A 23,697-nucleotide genomic window follows, 5' to 3' on the forward strand; every position below is an offset into this window, starting at 1 on the left:
AAGCCCATGGGCCTTTCCCTGTTGTGTCAGCCTTGCCCTGGCCAGCACCCTCCCCTGTGAGCAGAGGAGCCTGGTCACTGCTGAGGTCCTGTTTTCCCTTGGTCACGTGAGGGGGGTATTCCGTGCTCTTAGTTCTTGAAGGGGCACAGTGGACTGAGGGGGCCTTGACCAAATCACTTCAAGTCCCCGGAGCCTGCTTAACTCATCCTTAAGTGAGGAGGCCACAGGAGCTAAGCTCCGAGCTTCTCTGTGGATCTCCATTTCTGTGAGTGTCATCTCATCTGAGGTTGGCTATGAGAATGAAGTTCCTTGCAATCCCTTGGAATCCACGTGGTGTACCTGTATCTGCCATGGAAACTTATTTACTCTTTTCCTTTAAAGAAGATAGAAATAGGGGCGCCTGGGTGGCGCAGTCGGTTAAGCGTCCGACTTCAGCCAGGTCACGATCTCGCGGTCCGTGAGTTCGAGCCCCGCGTCAGGCTCTGGGCTGATGGCTCGGAGCCTGGAGCCTGTTTCCGATTCTGTGTCTCCCTCTCTCTGCCCCTCCCCCGTTCATGCTCTGTCTCTCTCTGTCCCAAAAATAAATAAAAAACGTTGAAAAAAAAATTAAAAAAAAAAAAAAAGATAGAAATAGTGTGGCTTCACTTAACTATGCAAATGGCCTAAACAAGCAAGACAGAAACACTGCCAGGAGAGAAGTTGAGGTAGAAAGTGGCCAAGCCAGGTAGTAAGCTGTTTGCCCTAGGCCCCTGTTCTCAGATGGACTCGTTTCTCGGGGACAAGACCATGTTTCTCTGCTATTCAGCTCTTACAAAAGGCAAGCTTGAGCCATCTGATATTTAAGGGAAATAACAGCAGTCTAAGAAATGTATTAACTTACTCTTCTCTAAACTCTCTTCTGTTAAGTTGAATCATCAAAAATCATAACACTTGGACTAGAGGAAGGCCTTTCCTAAGCAGTACAGCTTATGCTTTTGTTGAAGGATTGCTATAGGAAAGGTCCACTTCATAAATATTTTTGCGGTGTTTCCTTTTTAAAACATAAACTTACTTTGAAACGGTTTTTGATTCACCAAAGAATAGTGAAGGTAGTTCAGAGAGGTCTCATAATACTGTGTATCCAGTTTTTTAGATATGATTTTATTATTGTTTATTTTATTTTATTATTTTAGATCTTGTTTTCCAGCTATTATTAATATCTTATATTAGAATAATAAATGTGTTATGGTTAATGGACCCATATTGACATATTATCAACTGAAGTCTATACTTTTTTTCATCGTCCTTAGTTTTTACCTAATGTCTTGTTCTACCCTAGGACCCCACCCAGATTACCATGTTACACTTAGCTATCATGTCTCCAAGTCTCATTAGGGTCCTCTTGTCTATGGCTTGTCTCAGACTTCTCTTGTGTTTCCTTATGAAATACTCCAGACATTCAAAAAAGGTGTGCATGTGTGTGTGCATGTACACACATGTATGTACGCCTATGGGTGCGGGGGTTGGGGGGTGGAGAATAGTTATATAACCACCATTCAGCCTCAGACAGGATTGAAGCCCCACGTGTATCCTTCTCGATCCCATACTCCTTCCCTCTCGAAACACAGACCAGTACCTTAGATTTGGTGTTTCTGTCCCATGCCTACTTTGAAACAACTATATATAGTGTTGTGTTCCATATTTTACTTTCCTTATTTATTATTTTTTAACATTTATTCAATTTTGAGAGACAGAGCATGAGTGGGGAAGGGGAAGAGGGAGAAGGAGACACAGAATCTGAAGCAGGCTCCAGGCTCCGAGCTGTCAGCACAGAGCCCAACGTGGGGCTCGAACCCACGAACTGTGAGATCATGACCTGAGCTGAAGTCGGACACTCAACCGACTGAGCCACCCAGGTGCCCCGTGTGTTCCATATTTTAAAGGGATACGAATGTTACTCTGTAAGCCTCATTTTGTAGTTTGCTTTTTTTCAAGTAACATACTAAAAAAATCTACATTGCTCCAATTTATTTATTTTAATTTCTTTTTTTTAAATTTTTTTAAACGTTTATGTATTTTTGAGACAGAGAGAGACAGAGCATGAACAGGGGAGGGGCAGAGAGAGAGGGAACACAGAATCTGAAACAGGCTCCAGGCTCTGAGCTATCAGCACAGAGCCCGACGCGCGGCTCGAACTCACGGACCGTGAGATCATGACCTGAGCCGAGGTCGGACGCTTAACCGACCAAGCCACCCAGGCGCCCCTTATTTTAATTTCTAAATCAGATTTGTTGTATGCATCCTCTCTCTTTTTGGTGGACCTTTGGGTTTTATTCTCTTGGTCACCGCCATGGTTATTGTAAACAGTGCTGAGCAGACAGGCTTTACGTAGCACTTCATGTGTAAGTATTTTGTATGACTGTTGTACCTTGCAGTTATGGAAAGGGGAGTTCTAGGTTTCACATTTTGTCTTTGACCAAAGAGCTTGTTCATTTATTCACTAAATATTGATTAGAAATCTGAAATGAGTCAGACACTGAGCCAGGTTCTGGAAGAAAACAGAAATAATTCCTCCCTCCTCATGGTGTTTACAGTCGATTTGGGATGACAGACATTAACGAAGTAATTAAAGATACGTATGTACTATACAGATGCATCCTAAAAATGTGGAGCAATAAATTGTGTCGTATCCCGTGAAAAAAGATGAACGTTATTGAGAGATGATGAGCCTTCATATTTCCTGTATCGTAAGTTACCAAAAGAATTTCCTGCCAGGACAAAGCTGCTCTCCTATTGAATATATGTGCTTCCTTTTATCTAACAACGGAAGCAATGTAAAGCAAGAGGTTTCCCTTTTTGCTGCAGCTACCAGGAATCTCCCATCTAAATGTAGTGCCCAGCTGTAGTACCTGGCTCATCCCAGTGACTTGTACTATATTTATATTTTGACTTTATGAATGAAAGGTTTTCTGGGGCAGTCGGTTATGTGTCTGACTCTTGGTTTTGGCCCAGGTCATGATCTCGTGGTTTGTGAGCTCGAGCCCCATGTTCGGCAGCAGTGTGGAGCCTGCTTGGGACTTCTTTCTCCCTCTCTTTCTGTACCCCCATCCCTGGCTCTCTTCTCTCTCTTTCTCAAAATAAATAAATAAATAAATAAATAAATAAATAAATAAACAAACAAACAAACAAACGAATAAACATTAAGGGAAGGTTTTCTTCTAATTTCATATGCCGTCTCTTGCACACCAAATCGTTTTAGAAGTAGCTAAGGCATAAATCTTGGAGGCAAGACAACATATTGATAAGCTGTTGGTCACCCCGAGTTTAGCTTTTCAGAGATGAGCGGCCTTCCTTTTCTTGGGGTTTGTGTGTTGGTTTAGGGGTCTTGCTGTGCTAATTTGATTTCATTATTTGAATTCACTATGAATTCTTCAGATTAATTTATTATCCATCAAGAGGCAATTTATTCCCTAAATACTTCACTTAGATGATGATTCTTTTTAATCACCACCAACACACACACATACACGCACGCGCACACACACACACACACACACACACAGCTCCTTAGCAATTCCACTTTGCTCTACTGCTATCTTTAGGAACATTTGTCTTGCCTTAACTACTCTCCTTTTAAAGACATCTAGTTTTCTGTGACACTGTTTACTTTCATTATGCCTTAATTATGGGATTCTGATAACCATGGAGGAGTAGAGAGACAATAAATAGGGTTTTGTGGGTGATTAAATGCTAAAGCAAAGCTGAGATGTTTGATAACCACAACAGTTGTTTCTGCAAGTATATTCCAAAGGCAGGAATATTATTGCTATTACACAACAATCAAGCAAAAAAAAAAAAGGAAAGAAAGAAAGAAACAGAAAGAAAAAGGCCTCCCACAAATCACTGTGCTCGTTGCACTGTGCTTTTGAAAATCGAATGCTCTTTTATCTGATGTTTTCCGATTGTCAGTCTGAGTAGTTGGCTCTTCATGGCAGAGTACTACATAAAGGACGAGTTCTCAGTGCTGCAATGTCAGTTATCTAAATGAGTGGCTGAGGTGGGCAAAACGTACCTCATCAACCACATGGACCATAGTATAGTCTGAAGAGAAATTATATTTGAGCAGGTGGCATTGAACTCAATTGTAGTTGTTTGGTATTAATGAATAATTTAGCACTATCACACAGAAATGCATTTGGCAGTAGGTGATAAAAGCTGAATCAATGGTGGTTTTAATAATTGGGGTATTTTTCTCACACAACAAATCTAGCCAGAGGCAGTTTTTAGGTTTTGTTCAGCTGTTTGGCAATTCTGTCAGAAATCGTGATTATTTTGTGTTTTCCGCTCTGCTCTTCCTCATGTGTTAGTATTCATCCTTATGCTTATTGCCTCATGGTGGCAAAATGGCTGCTGCTGGGACTGCAGACATCATGTGCACATTCTAGAAGGGAGATGTGAAGTGGTGTGCTAGCCGCAGCTCTCTCCTTTTATCAGGACAGCAAAAGTTTCATCGGAACTCCCCAGCAGTCTTGCTCTTAATTCTAAATGGCTGTGATAGTGTCCAGTTTCAAGGATACCTCTGTAAGTTGGGTATTTAGCTGACACATAAGGTTTCACACAAAGTGGAGGGCACTAACAAGGATCACAAGGGAATGGATGCTGATGGGGCAACGAATTGGCAATCATCGGTCTATCCTATATGGCACACGAGAGTTTTGCTACTAGGCATCAGATATAAAAATGAATGCGCTTACCCCGAACGTGGAAAACCATTACATTTCTAATGTCATGCCAGTTTCATAGTTAAACTGGAAAGATAGGAAATTCTGGTACACTGCCCATATCAACGTATATGATTGCTGACTTTACTACGTAAAGGATTTTGGTGGAGACTAGCTAATCTTGCTTTGTTTCTGAAGACTTTGCTTTTGTTTTTCTAGCGTAAAAAGTGAACCTTGAAGATAATTAAGAAAAATACATCGACACATGACATGAGGCCTGTTAGGTCTGTGTCTATTCCCAGAAAGTGCATATTTTTATGCCTTGGTTGTCTTCAGGTGATCGCTAGGGAAAGGGAGTGCGATGATTAATAACTACGCTCAAATTTAAAAAAGCAATTGGGCCACATAGTTCAATCTCATTTACCATGTTGTCACAGGTAGAAAAGACTTTTAATTTCAGGTTTTCCTTTTTCTTCTGTTGACTTCTGTCTTCTGGTTCTACCTTGCTGTGCAAGAAGCCACTGTTCTGGGGGTTGGCTGCACTCGGCTAGGTTGTCCTGCTGGGTGCGGGGGGGGGGTCTCATACTCTTGCTCTCAAATGGCAACTGGGGCTGGAGGCATCTGAACACTTGCTGAGCTGGAAACATCCAAGATGGCTCATCACATGCCTGGCCGTTGATCTCAGCTTGGATTCTGGCGTGTGGCCTCCCCATGTGGCGTGAACTTCTCCTAGGCTGGTGGCTGGGTTCTGAAGCTGAACATCCCGAGATACCACCACAGATACTGCAAGGCTTTTTTGATGTAGGCTGAGAAGTCCCGTAGCGTCCACCTTCCACTGGCTATGCAGGACAGCCCAGACAAAGCGGGGCAGGAGGCATGGTCCCCGGGGGACCATCTGTGGAACAAACTACCACAATCTCCTTCCTTTACTTCCCTTGGAGATTCAGGGGCCATCAGAAGCCAGTCAGAAAGAGAAGAAAAGGGTGAAAATGCTGCTCCACATAACAGGCAATGGACCCAGGATGCTAAAAGTTACTCCCCTAGTACTCCCAGAGTACCCTTTTCATGGTGTTTTGAAACATGACAATGGTGGTTGTAAGTTGAAATCTTTAGCTTTGTAACTTTATAGCTTTTAACTTTCCCCTTCTGAGCAAAATAGGTCAATATTAACTTAAAAAACTCCTTTTAACACTAATAGTTGTAAAAACAAAATGCAAAATGTACGACAACCCTAAGCTCAAATCCAAACCAACCCTGAGCTGTGTTGTGCGATTTCTATTCTTTATATGTGAGCATCTCCTCTTGTATTAGAGGCCAAGCAGAGAATCACCTATCCCCAAATAAATGAGGTCAGAGTTGATTTTATTGACAGCCTCACCCCCGTGCCCAGACTGCAGAGACCCAGTTAAATGCATCTGCAGGTACCAAAGGCACTGCAAGTCATTCTCTTTACGTTGGCCTTTGGTGGTTTTTCATCTTTGCTGCCTTTTCCTGTGAATGAACGGCAACACTAGGGCAAGTTTTCAGAATCTTTAAGGATCTTCAGAGATTCCTGTCTTGCTGAGACACAGGAAGGCCGTAATTAGCAGACAGACCAAGAATGAAGAGGTGGAAAAGAGGGTGGGTATCTTTGCTGCTATAAACTACTGGCTTTCACCATTCTACGCCTTGGCCCAGCTGGTGGCTTCCGCGTGACGGCACCTCAACTCCCTGGGCACGGTGCTCCGCAGGCATGATCCCGGCGCCTGCCATCTTGTCTCATTAGAGTCAGCTCCCTCACCGGACTGTGGCTTCTTATGGTCAGGGGCCACCTCTTGGCCTACCCCGCCAACCAAGCCACAGAGGGTGTTCAGAGGCTCAGAAAATGTTTGAAAGCAGAATTTATTAGTCAACGCTACCAACATACAGCTCATTTTCATGGTAATATGTTAGGGGTGGCTTTTAGGTTTCCCTGACCAAAACAAAAAACCCACTAAAAACAACTGGGCCATACAAACTTTCCAACATTAAGGATGGGAGAAATGTTACAATAACCTGAGACAGCCGTGCTGCCGCTCATTTTGCCTCTGTTACCCGGAGTGTACCTCTCTGTCTTCTCCACAGCCTCCCCCATCCTCCTGGTCTGGTTCAGGACCCCTGTCCCACAGCCCCGTGGTGCCTCCAGTGGGTACCACACAATTGGACAGCTATGTACAATGTAATGCTTGCTGGCCCTTCGCTTACATGTGTCTGGCCTCTTCAGTGAAAGGTAAGTTCTCACTCTTACTTTTTCTGTGTCCCCCGAAGATGGGTAAGTAGTGTGTATGCAGCAGGCCCTCACTGGAGCTGCCATTGACTGTCTAGAGCCGACGCAGTGCATGGGTATTTGCTGAGCACTAACGCTCTTCGCACCCCCGTGTAGTGGGAATGCAGCGGGAATTGGTTCTCGGAAGGGACGGGGCTGGGGACCCTGGTTTAGGGACATGGTTTTTCTCCAAGCTTAAAGAGGACAGATTGTCAGAGTTTTGACTGACACAAAACAAGGCTTTTAGAGACCATCGAAATAGTTGCCAACATTTAATGGTCTGGAAACCACATAAGAATATAGAGTTCTAGTTTCTCTTGAAAATTTGGAAGATTTGGTTAAATGGGACCTCGATTCCCAATCAGCGGTAAGTGCTTCTAAGTGGTGACTGCTCTGTTCAGACAGAAGAGGAGCTTCCTTTCTCTCATCCTGCACTCTCTCTCCTTTCATTTGCATTACCTTCTTGCTTCTTAGATAAACCATTCTAGAAAATGCCTATTACATGTGCTGTTGTACTGCTGAATGCATACACACAGGGCTCCAAAAGAAAACCCTACATACGAGCAGTTGATGTATGGACTTCTTTCTTATCGTACACATTTGAAAAGATCTAGGACCTCTGCGCCTCCCTTAGAATTGCATGGTTTTTCATCAGTTGGCTTCTTTTACAACAATCATAATCACTCCCCTTTTATTGAGCACTTACTATGTACTAGTTACTGTTGTGAGCGTATATTAACTTGTCAAGCTCACAACAGCTCTCTGTGAGATTGGAGCTTTTATTGTCCTCATTTTACAGATCATCCTCTATCCTCATTTCTCAGATGAGAAGCTGAGAGCTTAAGTACCAGGTTCACCCGGCGAGGAGGTGGGCTAACCAGCCTTTGAACTGAGGCACAGGCAAAGGGAGTTACATACCTTTAAGGTTGATTTCCAGGACAGTAATATGATCTTCTTTAAATGGCTGCTTTGTGTTCAGTTAAATGTGCTCTCAGATACAGACACCTAGTTTTGTTCCTGTTGCTTGTTCACAGTGCTAGTTCATGACAAAAGTGGAAGGACATCCAGATGAGTCTGCTGAGGTCAAATCTGTCTTGTTGTGAAACAACAGTCTGCTCTGAAGAAAGTTACACCATAGGGCTGGGGGAAGTCCTGATATTTCAAGTATTCAATCTAGTTGACCCTCAGAAGCCACTACCTTTTTTTTTTTTTTTTTTGCATGAATTTAAAAGAGGAATTGGTGGTGAAATACTTGTAGAGTGGTGGATTGAGTTATATCTTTAGTCTTGATTGTGTCTTTTTTTTTTTAAGTTTATTTATTTTGAGAGAGTGAGAGTGCATGCATGGAACAGAGAAAAAGAGAGAGGGAGAGGGGGAGAGAGAGAGAGAGAGACAGAGACAGAGAGATGAGAGAGAGAGAGAGAGAGAGAGAGAGAGAGAGAGAGAGAGAGAGAGAATTCCAAGCAGGCTCCATGCTGTTAGCACAGAGCCAGATGCAGGGGTCAGTCTCATGAACCATGAGATCATGACCTGAGCTGAGATCAAGAGTCAGATGCTTAACTGACTGAGCCACCCAGATGCCCTTTGATTGTGTCTTTGAATCTTGTCTCTGAAGCCACCTACTTGTAGGACAGAGTCCCCAGATGCTAGTGACTCTAGTTCTTGATTGTTCTTCCCCTTCCTCTTGTCCAGCTTCTCCTACTTCCTTTGCTCCCTTTCTTTCTCTTCTCCTTTCCCCTCTTCTTTTCTCTTTTCCCTCCCTTTTGCATCTCTGCCAAGATCTTTGAGCGCTAATGCTACAAGAGAGAAATATAGTCGTTTCTTCTCTCAGGAGACTGAGTTGTTTAGTGGAGGCAGGTAGACATGTTTAAAAAAAATCACTTTTTATTTTTTTTTAATTTTTTTTTAATGTTTATTTATTTTTGAGAGGGACAGAGACAGAATGTGAGTGGGTTAGGGGCAGAGAGAGAGGGAGACACAGAAACAGAAGCAGGCTCCAGGCTCTGAGCTGTTAGCACAGAGCCCAACGTGGGGTTCGAACTCACGAGCTGTGAAATCATGACCTGAGCCAAAGTCAGACGCTTAACCAACTGAGCCACCCAGGCGCCCCAAAAATCACTTCTAAAAACTTGACATTGTAGTGCACAACATCATTTTTCATCAATAATATGCTCAAAAACACAAGCAGAACAAATGATTCCTAATGCTGGCAGAACTGTAATCAAATGGGTCCTCTTGTACATTATTAGTATTAGAAAATATTTAAGCATTAGGGAGGTATACGATTTTCATATGATCCAATGTACAAATCAAACTATTGTGAACTTCAAAGACGTTTGCACTTAAAACACATTAGTGCATTGGATTGTGGGCGTATTTTAGCAACCCATCCCTGAGAAAGTTCCCTGAAGAGAAAAGAAGACCCCAAGGAACACCTAAGGGACAACTTTTTCAGGGGGTCCTGGACCAAGGCAAGATGTTCAGGGTGTCTGTGGACAATCAGTGTTCATAAAGGACAGATTGTCCACAGGTGGTGCTGTAGACAGCAGGGCAACAAGAGTGGGAGGAATGAGTGAGGAGGTGTGTAACTGAGAGTAGACAGAATGAGCTACTTGGAAAACGGCTGAGATGCAAATAGATTCTTACGCACAAGAAACATCTATATTCTTGTCAAACATGATCAGATAATATATGTCTAAAGCCATCACAGTGCCCCTTTCTCTTGAGCTAGTAATGCGATTCCTGGGAATCTAATTTTAGGAAATATTTCAAAATATGGAAAAATCCATATGCATGGAAATTATTCATTTTAGTTCTACTTATAATAGCCAGAAATGGGGATGCTCTGCATGTCCCTCAGGAGAGCTATACTTAAGTAAATTAAAAGCATTTCCTTGGTGGAAAGTTACACAGCAATTAAATGATGATCTTGGAAGATGGTGAAGTAATTTGAAAAATGCTCAAATGATTGAAAAGTATAGTAACAATTGTACCCTTGAAACTACGTGCATATGTGAACCAAAACCACATAAAAAGGCACAAGGGAGAAAAAGATGGACAGGAAATACAGCTGAATGTTTGTAATGCGTTGGATGTGAGATTATGGATGTAAAGTGATTATTATCATACCAAGCCCGATTGTATGATGAATTTGAAATCTCCTTAACCACGAAAATGACATAAATACAAACACCGAACAGGAACACTGTGGTAAGTGCATGATAGATGCGGGCGCAGAAGCCTCAGCATGATGTGTGAGCAGAGTTAATGGACGTTTTATCTGGGAGATAATGTTATAGTTGAGTCAGTGAGGTGTGTAGCTTGAATCAAGGGCCCAGGAGATGAATGCAAAAGGGCTGCAGACATGGACAAAGGACAGACACTGGTGGCCTACTGAATTGGGAACGTGAGCTTTGCCGTGGTATTTGTGTCCCATATCTGAATCCCATCCTGTCACGGCTGGTTTGCCAAGGGAGCTACTGCTTTTTTCCTTTCTTTGGAGGCCCTTTCTTCCATTTCATTAAGGCTTAGTAGGTCTGGGGTTGCTCTTCCTGGGAGCTGTTGATGCCCTAGTGAAAGGTGAGCCAGATGCATTAAGACTGCTCTGCCCGTTGGTCTTGTGAGGACCCCTCACTTTTCCCTTTGGCTCTGGCTAGGATTCATTGTGTTTGGACTCATTAGTTTTTTATGGAAGCGATGGTAGGGATCATCATTGCAGTAGTCACGGATACCTTTGTTGAGCGCTTACAGTGTCAGATGTTCTGGTAAGTACTTTCAAACTTGAGGAGGAGACATTACTGTTCCCATTTTATAGATGAATGCATGGAGGCTTAGATACATGAAGTAATTTATTCAAGCTTATACAACTTGAGTATACAGAAATACAGTTAACTTTTAAAAACTTGTTTATTATTTACAAAATAACTTCATTGGCTGAAAGTTGGCAATCTCATGTCAGTCCCCCCCATCGCTGTATTTTCCCCCTGGAAGTTTCCTTGTTCACGAAGTCACAAATCTAGGAAACCCTGAACTAAAACCTCAGGGCCCCTGGTTTGACAGTGGAACAGAACATTTAAAATTGGAAATATTCTAGAAAATCTAGACTACAAGATTGCCGTAAGTTTCAGAAGAAGAGCCAAAGATTTGGCTTGCTGCTCCGAGTTGCACACTGTGTACAAAATATCTTCAGAATTTGATAGCTTCATTAGTTAAGACTTAGGAAAGAGCCCTTTCTTAGCGCTTGTACGGTCTTCCTTGCATGTCTGTGAGTGAGGCCCATTCACAACTACATGACAGTGGTCCCAGTGCTATCCTTTCCTACTAGAAATCATCTTTAAGCACATCTCCAAACTGTAATATGAGCATATGTGAGTGTCAAATGTGGCATGCTCTGTATTTAAGTAGAACTTTGGAAGAAAAGCCAAAAAACCTTAACACTTTGAAATTATTCAAAAAGAATTTTTAAAGTTTATTCATTTTGAGAGAGACAGAGAGAGCAAGAGTGGGAGGGGCTAAGAGAGAGGGAAAGAGAGAATCCCACGCAGGCTCCGCACTGTCAGCACAGAGTCCAATGCGGGGCTGGAACCCATGAACCATGAGATCATGATCTGAACCGACATCAAGAGTCTGACGCTTAACCAACTGAGCCACCCAGGTGCCCCTGAAATGATTTTTAAACGAATAGTTTTCCTGTCTTATCGATGCTACTATATCCCTTTTGTGCAATTTTAGTGAAGTTCTTGAAAACACAGAAGGAAAGCAACATGTTTCGTCGTGTCTCCTTTCCCCCCCGCCCCCCAGTAGTAGCTATCATCAAGCTAACTTCTAGCTCTTTCTTGCTTTCTTGAATTTATATATTTCTGTATATACAACAATTTAGGGAGAATAATAGTAGAAAACAACTTTGCCCTTAAATAAAAAATTACAAAATAGAAAAATGATAGAAAAATCAGAATTACATCGTGCCCATCAAGGAGGGAAAGAAAATCAAAGTGTGATTTTTTTTTCTTTTTTAGATTGAACTAAATACGCCTGGGTTTGTTTGCATCGTGGACATAGTATTCTTAACAAGGTACTAGAAGCTTGCAAGGCCACTTGAAGCCTAGACTCAGAAATTGTACATCCTCGCTTCCACCGTATTCCATTGGTGAAAGCAAGTCATTAAGACCAGCAGATTCAAAAGGTGGAGAAACAGATTCTACGTCTGAGTGAAGGACAATGGCCTTTTTCATAGTCTGCCAAAGCCACGACTTTGTCGTAGGTTATTAACAGAGTTAAATGAGTTAATGTAAGTAAAGTGCTGGGAAAATACCTGACATATAGTAATTACTATTTTGTTATGGTGATGATTGTTATTTCTAGATGTTTCCCCAGGAGCTTATTAAATGTCTTTTAATCTTTTGTTTAGTTTTTTAAAATGATGTGGGAGGAATAGCAGTGACTTTTCAGGCCCTGAGAATGCTACTTGCGGGCTGATGTCCTCTGCCATCTAAAACAAGGGTGTGTGAGGTGATAGAGGCCTTTCTTTGGCCTCTCAGAGGCCCCTCGAGGTGGTGCTGTTGGGGATCCCCAGGATCCTGTGTTTTCATGCTTTTTTCCTTTCTTCTGTCAAAACTAATGCCCATCCTTTATTTTTACCATTGTAGTGTTTACTAAATGTGAGAGATATGTCCCTTTACAGGAGAGCTGTCTTGTGAGTATGGGTGTGGTGTTACCTTTTTATTATAATGTTACTTGACTATTTGCGAATAACCAAAGCCATGGATAAACTAATTGTGCTTGCCTGTAGCCTTTATGCATCTATAACATTTAAAAAAAATTAAAAATTACATTTTAGCAGAACAGATTTAAAAATTAAAGGCAAGAAAACGTTGGGGATTTCAAACTAACGGCCTTGACCTAACATGACAGATGATGTTATTTTTACTAAAATGACATCCTGGCTCCAAACCACCATGGCCTTTGATGCCTTCATTTTCCCATAGTTTCCTCTGCGAAGATGACTGTAAGCCCTTCCATTTCACAGTGTGCTGTGACATTACTCCTGCTTTGTTTGGCAAGAAAGCACCAAGACATCAATTGCACCTCCGTCCACCTCTCTTTGGCCTGCGGTAATTAGCGTGGCACTCCTTGGTGTATGCTGACTTGATTATAAACACAAATATGAAGGCTGAAGTCATCTAGCACTGCTTGATTATAAGATGGTTATATAATTTAGTGCCTGTAAAATTTTCGTGTGCAGGGGCGCCTGGGTGGCTCAGTCGGTCAGGTGTCTGACTTCGGCTCAGGTCATGATCTCACGGTCTGTGAGCTAGAGCCCCGTGTTGGGTTCTGTGCTGACAGCTCGGAGCCTGGAGCCTGCTTCGGATTCTGTGTCTCCCTCTCTCTCTGTCCCTCCCCCGCTCGTACTCTGTCTCTGTCTCACAAAAATGAATAAACATTAATTTTTTTTTTTTTTTAATTTTAACGTGCACATGAATCACCTGAGGATCTTGGTAAAATGCAGACGGGGATGGGGCCTGAGATTCTGCATTTCAAATAGATTTTCAGGTTTATGTTCATGCTGTTGACCCAAGGACTGCTTTGAGTGCAAGGATCTGATTGTGCCTCTATGAATACTTTTAGATTATTATTTCAGCTAAATACGCAAATGTTGGTCAGTAGAAAATACACATGTCGGTGGATATGTTCATGGTTCCCAGTGTCAGAATAACCACTAAAACATAAAAGGCAGCTAGGTTATTAGAGTATTATAGAGGCCCTGTAGGAATCAGATCCTGACACTAGGTGTGAAGCTGCACGTACTGAATGTCAGGCATCACCAGTAATATATGAGGAATGACGATTGGATGAAGTCCTCTCTGGACTTTCCAGATATAACTCACAGATGACTCCTCTGCCAGCAGGACAGGCCAACTGTGGTTTTGCCTCTAATAAATCACATCTCTCCCTTTTTACCCAGGCAAAATTTTTTTGTACCTTATTCACCACTTACATTTTTCCTGGTCTTAGAGTTAACAAGAGCTCCCTTTTTCAATTTTAATGTCCTGAGGGCAAGGATTATGTTCTATTCGTTTTTGTACTTTCACACAGTGGGCATATAAACAGTTGTGGAACTGAATTTATTAGCTAGATCAATCTTGTGAGTGCCCTTTGCTATTTGCATAACTAAGGTTTGATTTTCTTAAAATTCTAGGAGTTTTGCCCTCTTTCATATTTCAGGACACATTACTTTATTTACTACTTTTTTTTTTCTTTTTTCTTTCTAGGAAATATTCCCCAAACTTGACTGACTGAAGCTCAGTCTCTGATATTTGAACTCACACCACATTTTTATTCTTGGCTCTGAGATGCACTTTGCTTTTTATTTTGTTCTGAGGATACTCTTTGAGAAGATAAGAAATGCTTGTAGATATTTAGTGGGTAATTTGTGGGACCAGATTTATCTTTTCTAAACAGTCCCACAGTAGTCTTCTGGAGAGGCAGTAGGGTGAATTTGTCTTCAATTAAAGAAAAGTGCAAGATTGTAGAGAGATACCAAGGCATTGGCTTTGTGCATAAAATATCTTTTCCATGGGGAAAAACAAAACAGTGCCCAACTTTATCAATAGACCATTATAAGTTGTCTTTGACATGGGCTCCCAGTACATTCCAGTTCCTCTTTTGGCTTGAGAAGCTGTCAGATAATGATTGGGACAAAAAGCTCTAGAGGTCACGGTGGGATACCTAGCAAACATAGGGATACTTTGTATAGCACATCATTGAACCAGGTAGATAGCAGGTAGAGAGAGACCAGGGAGATAGCATATGAGTGGTAAGGCAATCTTCCCATGGTTTGATATGATTTTTTTCCTAGTTGTTTGTCTCTGCCTATCTTTCCACCCACCCATCTATCTAGCCTGCCTGCCTGCTGCCCATCTATCCATCCATCTATCCATCCATCCATCCATCCATCCATCCATCCTCTTATTGAAAAATAAGATACACACTCAAAACAAAAACAAACAAAAAAACCCCCAGACAATGCAAGGATAGCTTACTGCAATGATTCCTGAAGTGTGGTCTCCACATTAGCAGCACCAGCATTGTCTTAGAACTTGGTAGAAATACAAACGTTTGAGCTTCTATGTAGACTTTAAAATCATAAACTATGGAGGTGAGATCTCTGTTTTAATGACCCTCCAGAAGATTCTCATGCATGCGCTTGAGAACCACTAGTTTAGTGAATTAGGTGGACATTTTTCTAACTACCTTGTAGGTCAAGAAATAGAACTTCCCAGTTAACTCAGAAACTCCTCTATGTCCCTCTTCCCAACCACAGTTCCTTCCTTCCTCCTGAAAAAAACACTCTCTTGAGTTTCTCAGTAATTGTTCCTTGTCTCTTTCTAGTTTTTTTATTGAAATGCACAACCCCAGATACTATAGTTTAGTCTTTCCTGTTGATAGTAAATTTGTCTTTCCATGTGCAGCCCCCTCAGCACTGTCACTTTCTTTCTCATACAATGTATCTATTAAAGACCCTAGATTGTTTGGCTTGTTGGACTTCCTAGAGGGTAGATTTTGCTGGTAGTATACTCATGGCATAGTTCCGTGTGATCCTCTACATTTCCTGCATATTGGCAGCTAGATATAGAGGCTTTATCAAACCCAAGCTTGATCCTTTTGCCAGGGCTGTAGGTGGTACTGAGTTCTTTCATGATGAGGCATAGGATATGTAGCTTTACAGTTTTTTGATGTCATCTAGCATAACTGTTCAATACTTGGATCTATTGGGAGGTGTATATTGGCAATATTCTGTCATTTCATTTTCACTTTTACTTATTAGCTGGAATAATTTATGTAGAATAAATGTGTATCACTATATGGCTCCCCAGTGATAGATTCATACATGAAAAGCAGATAAAAGGCTCCTCTTTCTTTTTATTTACCTAGTTTTCAAAATGATGAATTGTTTCCCTGTGATGTTCAGAAAATAAGCAGTTATTTATTAAAATGTCATTATGAACTACTAGATTTGAACATACTGGAAGGCTGTCAAACGTTGGCAACCTTACCCTTATTAAAGCTCAAACTGCCCTTACCTTTGGCCAATGGGAGCTTCTTCCGCTTGCTTCCTGATTCCTCTTGATGTGACTTGTTCTCTGACTTCTTCCTTTTTTTGTGTGTGTGTTCATCTTGTACATTTCTTATCCTAGATCAGCAATCAGCCATTTCTCCAAGAAACCTCCCTTTTAATAGGAATAAGATAAATAAAACCACAAACTAGGCACTCATGGGTACTGGCTTTGTCTTTTATTTTATTTTTTTTCTGCATCTTTTCCATGACAGAGCTAGGAAATATTTATATCTACATGTCTTTTTCTATACCTACATATAGTGAATTTATATATATTATAATTAAATATGTATTTAAATATAAATAAAGTTAAAATACTTCACAAATTTATTCTGAAGTTTACAATGGAGGACTACAGAGTTTTTACTTAACTTCTTCTCTTTCTTTAGTGTTTATTTTTGAGAGAGAGAACGAACAGGGGAAGGGCAGACAGAGAGGAGCTCTCTGTCTCCCAAAACGGGCTCTGCGCTGACAGCACTGAGTGTGATGTGGGACTTGAACTCACAAACCATGAGATCATGACCTGAGATGAAGTCAGATCCACCAACTGAGCCACTCAAGTGCCCCCACTTAACTCATTCTATATGGCATCCATATCTCATTTCTTCCACTGTAAGAATCTTGGTTCTCAAGGACACAGAAGATGCTAGCTTAGAATATTTCTTTTTTCTTTCTTTCTTTCTTTCTTTCTTTCTTTCTTTCTTTCTTTCTTTCTTTCTTTCTTTCTTTCTTTCTTTCTTTCTTTTTTAATGTTTATTTACTTCTGAAGGAGACGGAAAGGGTGTGAGAGGTAGAGGGGCAGACACACACACACATACACACAGAATCCGAAGCAGGCTCCAGGCTCCAAGCTGTCAGCTCAGAGCCCGACGCGGGGCCTGAACTCACAAACTGCAAGATCATGACCTGAGCCAAAGTCGGATGTTCAACTGACTGAGCCACCCAGGCGCCCCTAGAATATTTCATAATTACCCATTTGCTCTATTCCACATTATACATATACTATTATTACTATCACCACCAACTATGATCACTAAAAAGAGTTGAGAATTTTTTATGCATGTGTTATTTTGATTTTCCCCTAATTCTTTATGGTTACACCAAATCTGTGTTATTAGCCAATTCTTAGTACATGCTATACTCTTCAGCATTTAACCTCTGTTTAATGTTAATTCTTAGTTTTATATATGTAATGCTTACATCATCTCTGTATCCTAGTCCTTTGGTTATCTGAAACTCATTCTCTAGTAGATTCCTTAGGAAGGGGGTTATGGTTCAGTTTTGCTAGACGTAAAATCCTTGGCTCAGACTTTCTTTCTTTGAATATCTAAATATGTTCCTCAATTATCTTATGGCATAAAACATTGCTGTAAATTCTGATAATCCAGTTTTCTTTCTCTTGTCGGTCATATATTCTCTTTTTGCCTAGAGTTTGCCCAGAGTTGTTTTGTTTCGTTTTTTCCTTTAAAGTCTTAAAATTTTACCAGTGTATGTCTTGGTGTTGGTGGTTCTGGGTGATTATTCTCACATAGGTAGTTTCTTTTTAAATTATATGTTAACATGCAATTTACAAATTGTTCTATTTTAGGAAAGTTTTCTTCTTTCTTTTTTTTAGGAAAGTTTTCTTTATTAAAGTTTTTTTTTAATTTTAATTTTTGTTTATTTATTTTTTTTGGTATTTGTTATGTTCCTTTTTTCCAAAATTTCTCCCCCCCTTTCAGAATCTCCTACTATTTTATTATGTTGCATCTTATTTGCTTGTCTTCAAAGTTTGTCACTTTTCCTGGTAACACTTTCTTCATTTTTTTTTTTTTTGATTTGAAACTTTCCATTTTCTCCTTCTATTTATCTGAAGGTATTATTATTATTTTCATTCACTCTTAAGTTCCTTCTAGTTAAGATTTTATTTCTAAAATTTCTAACTCCCTCAAGTTCTGTCACCTCATTTCTGGTGTTTTTTTAGTTTATCTATTCTGGTTTCTTCATGTCCAGTATATTTTCTCAGCGTCTTTTGGCACATTTAGAAATTGTATATTACAGTTTTAATCTGATTTTTAAAAAAAATTTTTTTTAACATTTATTTATTTTTGAGACAGAGAGAGACAGAGCATGAACGGGGGAGGGGCAGAGAGAGAGGGAGACACAGAATCGGAAGCAGGCTCCAGGCTCCGAGCTATCAGCCCAGAGCCCAACGCAGGGCTCGAACTCACAGACCGCGAGATCGTGACCTGAGCCGAAGTCGGACGCTTAACCGACTGAGCCACCCAGGCGCCCCAAGGTTTAATCTGGTTTTTGAGACTGTTTTCTTGGGTGTGCTTTTATTAACCTGTAGAGGTGGTATTTTATTCCTTTCTCTCTTGTTCTTATAGTAATATTGGGTAGAATTTGATCTCAGTGTTTCTCTGTTGCTCATTTTCCTGAAGTTTCAGCAAGAGACTTGGTTGAGATACTTTTTTCTAACTTCCCAGAACTCCCACTTCAAGTCATGTAGTGTCTAAAAACAAACAAAACTTACTGTCTTACTTACTTACTTCTTACTGAAATTTCCTACTTTTGTTTTCCTTCCCACTGTTAGCTGAATCTTCTGTTTTCTCAGTTTTGTTATTCCTGTTTTGCTCAATTTCGATTTTTATCTCAGGAGTTTCTCTCCAATGGGAGGCTCTGTCTTGACAGCAGGAGTTGGCTATTTGTGTATTTGCTGGTGGTTTATCCTTACCTGCTTGAATTTTGGTGTTTGGGGAGAAGGTTATCTTATCACCTAGTTTTGTTGTAAATGTTACTTACATATTTTTTATTTTTCTATTTAAACGCTGTATGTTTATATGTGGGGATTCCAGGAGACCTCCCCCCCCAAACCAAACCAAAACCAAAACAAAAACAGAAAACAAACAAACAAACAACAAACAAAACCCCACTATGTAGCTATCACCACCACCATCTCAGAACTTGTCTGTTGTTAAAATGATGATTGTAGCACTTTGGACTTCAGAACTTGAGAGACCCTGCATTTTTAGAGCTGGGGCAAAATGTTTTCAAACACAATTGTAAGAGGGAAGGGAAAGAATTGGCTTCTAAAATGTAATGGATTATAATTCAGAGATGGGTGAGCTGATTCTCTCTGTCTCGCCCAGCTACAGAGCAAACTCAGATAAAGATGACAATACGGAACAGGAAGGTACGATGGGGGCCGCAGGGGGTTAATCAACACAGGTTAGTCTTCCTTTCATGGCCTATGCCTTATCTATTTCTTCATCAAGTGAAGACACCTGTCTAGTTTCTTGCAGCAGACTATGTTAAATGGTTAGAAGTGTGCTGGCTCTTGCCTGCCCTGCCTGCCCTGCCTGCCTCGCCCTGCTGCTGTCTGCTAGCGGGCCATGAGGTGAAGGGAAGGGACTGGCCCATATCACATAGGTGCTTTGAGAATCAGACCTCAGGCCTGCGTTTGCTTGGCTCGGATCCAAGATTCCTTCCGCCACCACAGTTTACCTCATCACCAAGTATTAAGAAGATGGATTTATTAGCCCAAAATAAAACTGGCTGATGTGGACTGTATGCTGTTCTTTTTTTTTTTGAAGAATATTGTGAATTCTCCTTCCTTAAAAATCAGGGTTACCAAAAATAAAAATTAAAAAATACATTATAAAGAAGAAATCAGGGTAATAGCTATCACTGTGGCATTCTTCTGTTCACATAGCTGTCACTATTCAGCGAGCAGCTTGCTGTGCTGTTTTCCAGGCCTCGTTGGCTTCTTGCCACGCGTGTTTTTTTTTTTTTTTTTTTTTGAGAGAGAGTGTGTGTGTGTGTGCAGGGGAGCAGGGGTGGAGCAGAGAGAGAGGGGGAGAGAGAACCTTAAGCAGACTCCATGCCCAGTGTGGAGCTCACATGGGGCTCAATCTCACGGTCATGAGATCATGACCTGAATTGAAATCAAGAGTCAGCTGACTGAGCCACCCAGGCGCCCTGGCACTCACGTTCTTATTTACTGCTCACCATCTGGCAAAGTATTGTCATCATCCCTAGTTTATCCAGGAGGAATCCTAATACAACTTAGAGTAAGTGTGTTGTCCAAAACTACCCTGCGAATGAACTGTGGGTCCATGAAAATAGACACCCTCTTTTTCTTGGTGTTCTGGGCAGCAGAGAGCAGCTTCTCTTCATCACTGTGGCCACCATGGTCTGTGCACCCCAGGACCGCCCCCCCCCCCCGTCTCTGCCCCCACTGCACACAGACACACACGGAGAGTGGATGAGAGAGTACCCTGAATGATTATCTTGAGAGTAAGTCTGTCTGGTCTCGTGGGTCTTGTAGCGGCTATGTCTGTTTTCCAGCCTTCCCCCTTTCCATCTCTCTCCATCCTTGGCAACCAGTTCTTTGGCAGTCAGAGTGTAGACCAGTGTATTTTCCTTACTCATGCCAACCTGGACATCTTCGTGCCATTCTCTGTGTAAAACTTCTACCTGGACTCTTTATAATCTGTTACTTTGGATACCTCTGGTTGTAGAAAAGCAGTAACTAAAACAGAAATGTTTAGGGCAAAAGAGCTTTTTGTCTGATCCTTTATGTCCATTGGCCCAGATAATCGTCCCAAGGACTGTGTGAGGCTGGGGGGCAGGAGGCATGGCCCATGCTTTGCCAAGCCTTCATCTTTTCAGGGGCTCTTCATGTCCATTGGCTTCCTCACTTGTCTCCTCGTCTTGACCTTTATCTTTCTCAAATCCATTGAAGACATTAACCAACTCAGGCCCTAAGACGCTTCTTTCTCTAGGTCACCTTCCTATCTAGCACCCATGATGCCTTCTCATTGTTCCCCAAATCAAACCCAAACTCCTGTCTGACTTGGAGACTCTAATTTTGCCTCACTGAGCTCTTTGAGAAGAGGACCTAGGTTTGTAATGGTCTGTTAATCCTTGTCTTCCTTCCACTCTGCCTCTCTCTGCCCCCTTTGCTTTTACTGAGTAACATTTTCTTTTCCACAGTTACTGTAAAAAGAAATCAATTCTGTTTAGCTAAAGTAAATTACTTCCAACTCTCCTTACATGGAAAAAAAAAAAGGCGCTAAAGTGCTGACAGATACTGTCTCGGGATAGAGGGATGTTCTTGCTGTTATCCTTCCAGAATGATCAGAAACAAATTTAACTGGTGAATGGCCGTTCCATGTGGAAGGGAAGTGGTAACTAATGTAAAATTAGTAGACCTCCCAGGAGGATTCACAGTGTTTCTATGTCATTTGCCACTTCTATGTTACAAATCAAATAGCAGTCTCACCTGGGAAGGCAGGATGGGTCTGTCCTGTCCACCTTTGTCTCTTTAAAATATAGCTTGAGTAACAGAGCCACATAAGCATGTGAAAATTTCTAGAACATTGCCATTATATATTATTCACAACACCCCCAACAGGGTTTGGATAAAATGCCTTTTCCTGACAGAGTTCACTGCCTCCACAGATCAAGAAACCTGAGGAAGACCCCATTTGTATGTGTGTGGCCAGCAGTACCCATGGGGGGTGCGTAGCTCAAGGGAGCTTCAAATAGCCATTCAGGATGGACTCAAAAAGGGAGCCTCAGAGGAGCAGACAGACCATTTGCCTACATCATTTTATGCCCGTAAAAATTGGCAGACTTCAGCTGGTGGCAGGTGGATTTTAATTCATGTCTGGATGTTTCTTAACTACAAACATCAAGAGAGCTGGATGGGTCACTCTCTGCAGGCAGTTTCTCAGTTTTGCCCTCCTCCTTGGCTACCGTGCTATTTGTCTCTTTGGTATAATCCCTCTTGGAGGCCAGAATCCCTTGGCAGAGCTCCGGGTCTTAGAGAAATATGGCTGTAAAATGCTCGAAGTTTATTCTGATGATACTTGTCACGCTGGGCAGATGGTGGCATTTACCACGTTGATTGGCGAGGAGTGTTCGCGCTCCCAGACGCAGATGGGCCAAGAGGCCTTCCCGGCAGCCTCACATCCGCCCGCTCCAACATCCATCGTGGCTGCTAGTCAGCAGCCCCCTCTTTGTTCCGGTAACACTTGTGCTTGCGTTTCTTTCATGTTGCCCATCGGTGGTGGTGACGATCATCTGCCTTGATGAATGCCCCCTACCAGGCTGGCTGTCAAGTCTTCAAGGGCAGGGACCTGGCTTCTACTCCAGGGGCTAAGAGGTTCTGCACTCTGTGCAAGGTCACCTAGCAGCCGAGTGGCAGCAGCGCAGGATTCTAAGCTTCATTCATCAATCTCCAAGGCCCAGGCTGTTAATGAGAAGGCCTGTCATGTCATAGCCATCATAATGGCCCTCTGAGGGCAGAATGATGGGCGTAAAATAGTCCATCATCCTTTGATAATTACAACAGTAATTGTTTATTGGGGTCTTAGGAACTGCACCAATCACTTTAAAGATATTATTTCAGTTAATCTTCCCAACAATCATATGCATAAATAATATAATCACCATTTTCAGATGAAGAGAGTGAAGTTCACAGAAAGTAAGAGACTTGCCATCCAGGTTGCACAACTAGCAAGTAGCTCCAGCCCTCACTCAGACTGCTCTGTTTTTGAAGCCCTGGTCTTGTCTGCTCTGCGTTAGTGCCTGTTGGCACAAATGGACGCTTGACATCTGAGAACAGCTCCAGACAGAGAGCCCCTCATCGGTGTGTGTCACTCTTCTTCACTGAAGCCCAAGCTCTGTAGATCATTTGCAGCTGCCTTGAGCATAAGAAAACACACACAGGGACAAGGACACTTTAGATCTATGCACTCAAACAAAGAACACTTTGTCATACACTCAAAACGAGGTGTAGAAAATAATTGTTATGTGTTGTCCCACTTTTCATTTGAAGTTAGTAGGGATCTTGGGAGTGACGGTTGGCAACTACCAGCCAATCCCCTGTCAACCCCCAAATATACCCACTTCTTGCTTCTTGCTTCTTGCTTCTTGCTTCAGTCATGGTCAAGGGCGTGGCTCTGACAAGTTCACCCTACCATGTGGACAATTATGGTGGGAGGGGGTGTGATGGTGGCCGTGATACCCTCTATCGGTGTACCCTGTATTTGTGCACACATCCTTATGTAATCAACTTCAGGGATTGGGTGACCAAGCATCATAGATTATTATCCCCCTTTTCCTCGCGGAACTGAATCTCAAAGGTGGTTGAGTGGCATAGGGTGGATTCAAACTCAGGGCTTCCATTTTCTGATCCAGTGCTCTTTCTGTTAGAGTCATTACTCTCACACTGTGGGGTGTGGAGGTGCCTCAGATACCTATCATGATGAGGGGGGACGAGGGGACTCAAGGACCTACAGCCTGCCTTAAATAGAACTGATCCACTTTACGTGACTGATTCGTAGGGGTCTGCGTGAGGTTTTCTTTTATAGAAAGGTGCTGGCATTTTAACAGTTTGCTCTTTCTGTGTAAACACTACCAAACGTAGTTCTTATCGTGCATGCATGGGCGGGCTGGCGGGGGCTCAGCTGGGCTCTGCTGGCCGCCATAACTCTGGCAGCAGCAGTGGGGCTCCCTGTTTCTTCCAGCAGGTGTACGGGTCGGCTGGGCTGGCTCTGTGGGACCAGTGTGCTAGCCAGGGCATGCTTTCCACAGCTTCTTGGCTTGGG

The 23,697-nt window shown here is 42.0% G+C and overlaps 1 protein-coding gene across 7 annotated transcripts in view; it reads left to right on the plus strand.

Moving 5' to 3' along the window:
• RGS6 (regulator of G protein signaling 6) overlaps window positions 1-23,697 on the plus strand; it is a 560,843-nt gene that overhangs the window by 152,371 nt on the left and 384,775 nt on the right. The window contains exon 2 of one of the 7 annotated variants that reach the window (XM_053224656.1): window positions 6,804-6,948. The exons of the other annotated variants lie outside the window; for them this stretch is intronic. The gene's annotated coding sequence lies outside the window, so the exon portion shown is untranslated. The remainder of the gene's footprint in view (window positions 1-6,803; window positions 6,949-23,697) is intronic. 7 annotated transcript variants of the gene reach the window in all.

Source organism: Acinonyx jubatus, chromosome B3 (assembly GCF_027475565.1).
Source record: "Acinonyx jubatus isolate Ajub_Pintada_27869175 chromosome B3, VMU_Ajub_asm_v1.0, whole genome shotgun sequence".
Classification (NCBI taxonomy): domain Eukaryota; kingdom Metazoa; phylum Chordata; class Mammalia; order Carnivora; family Felidae; genus Acinonyx; species Acinonyx jubatus.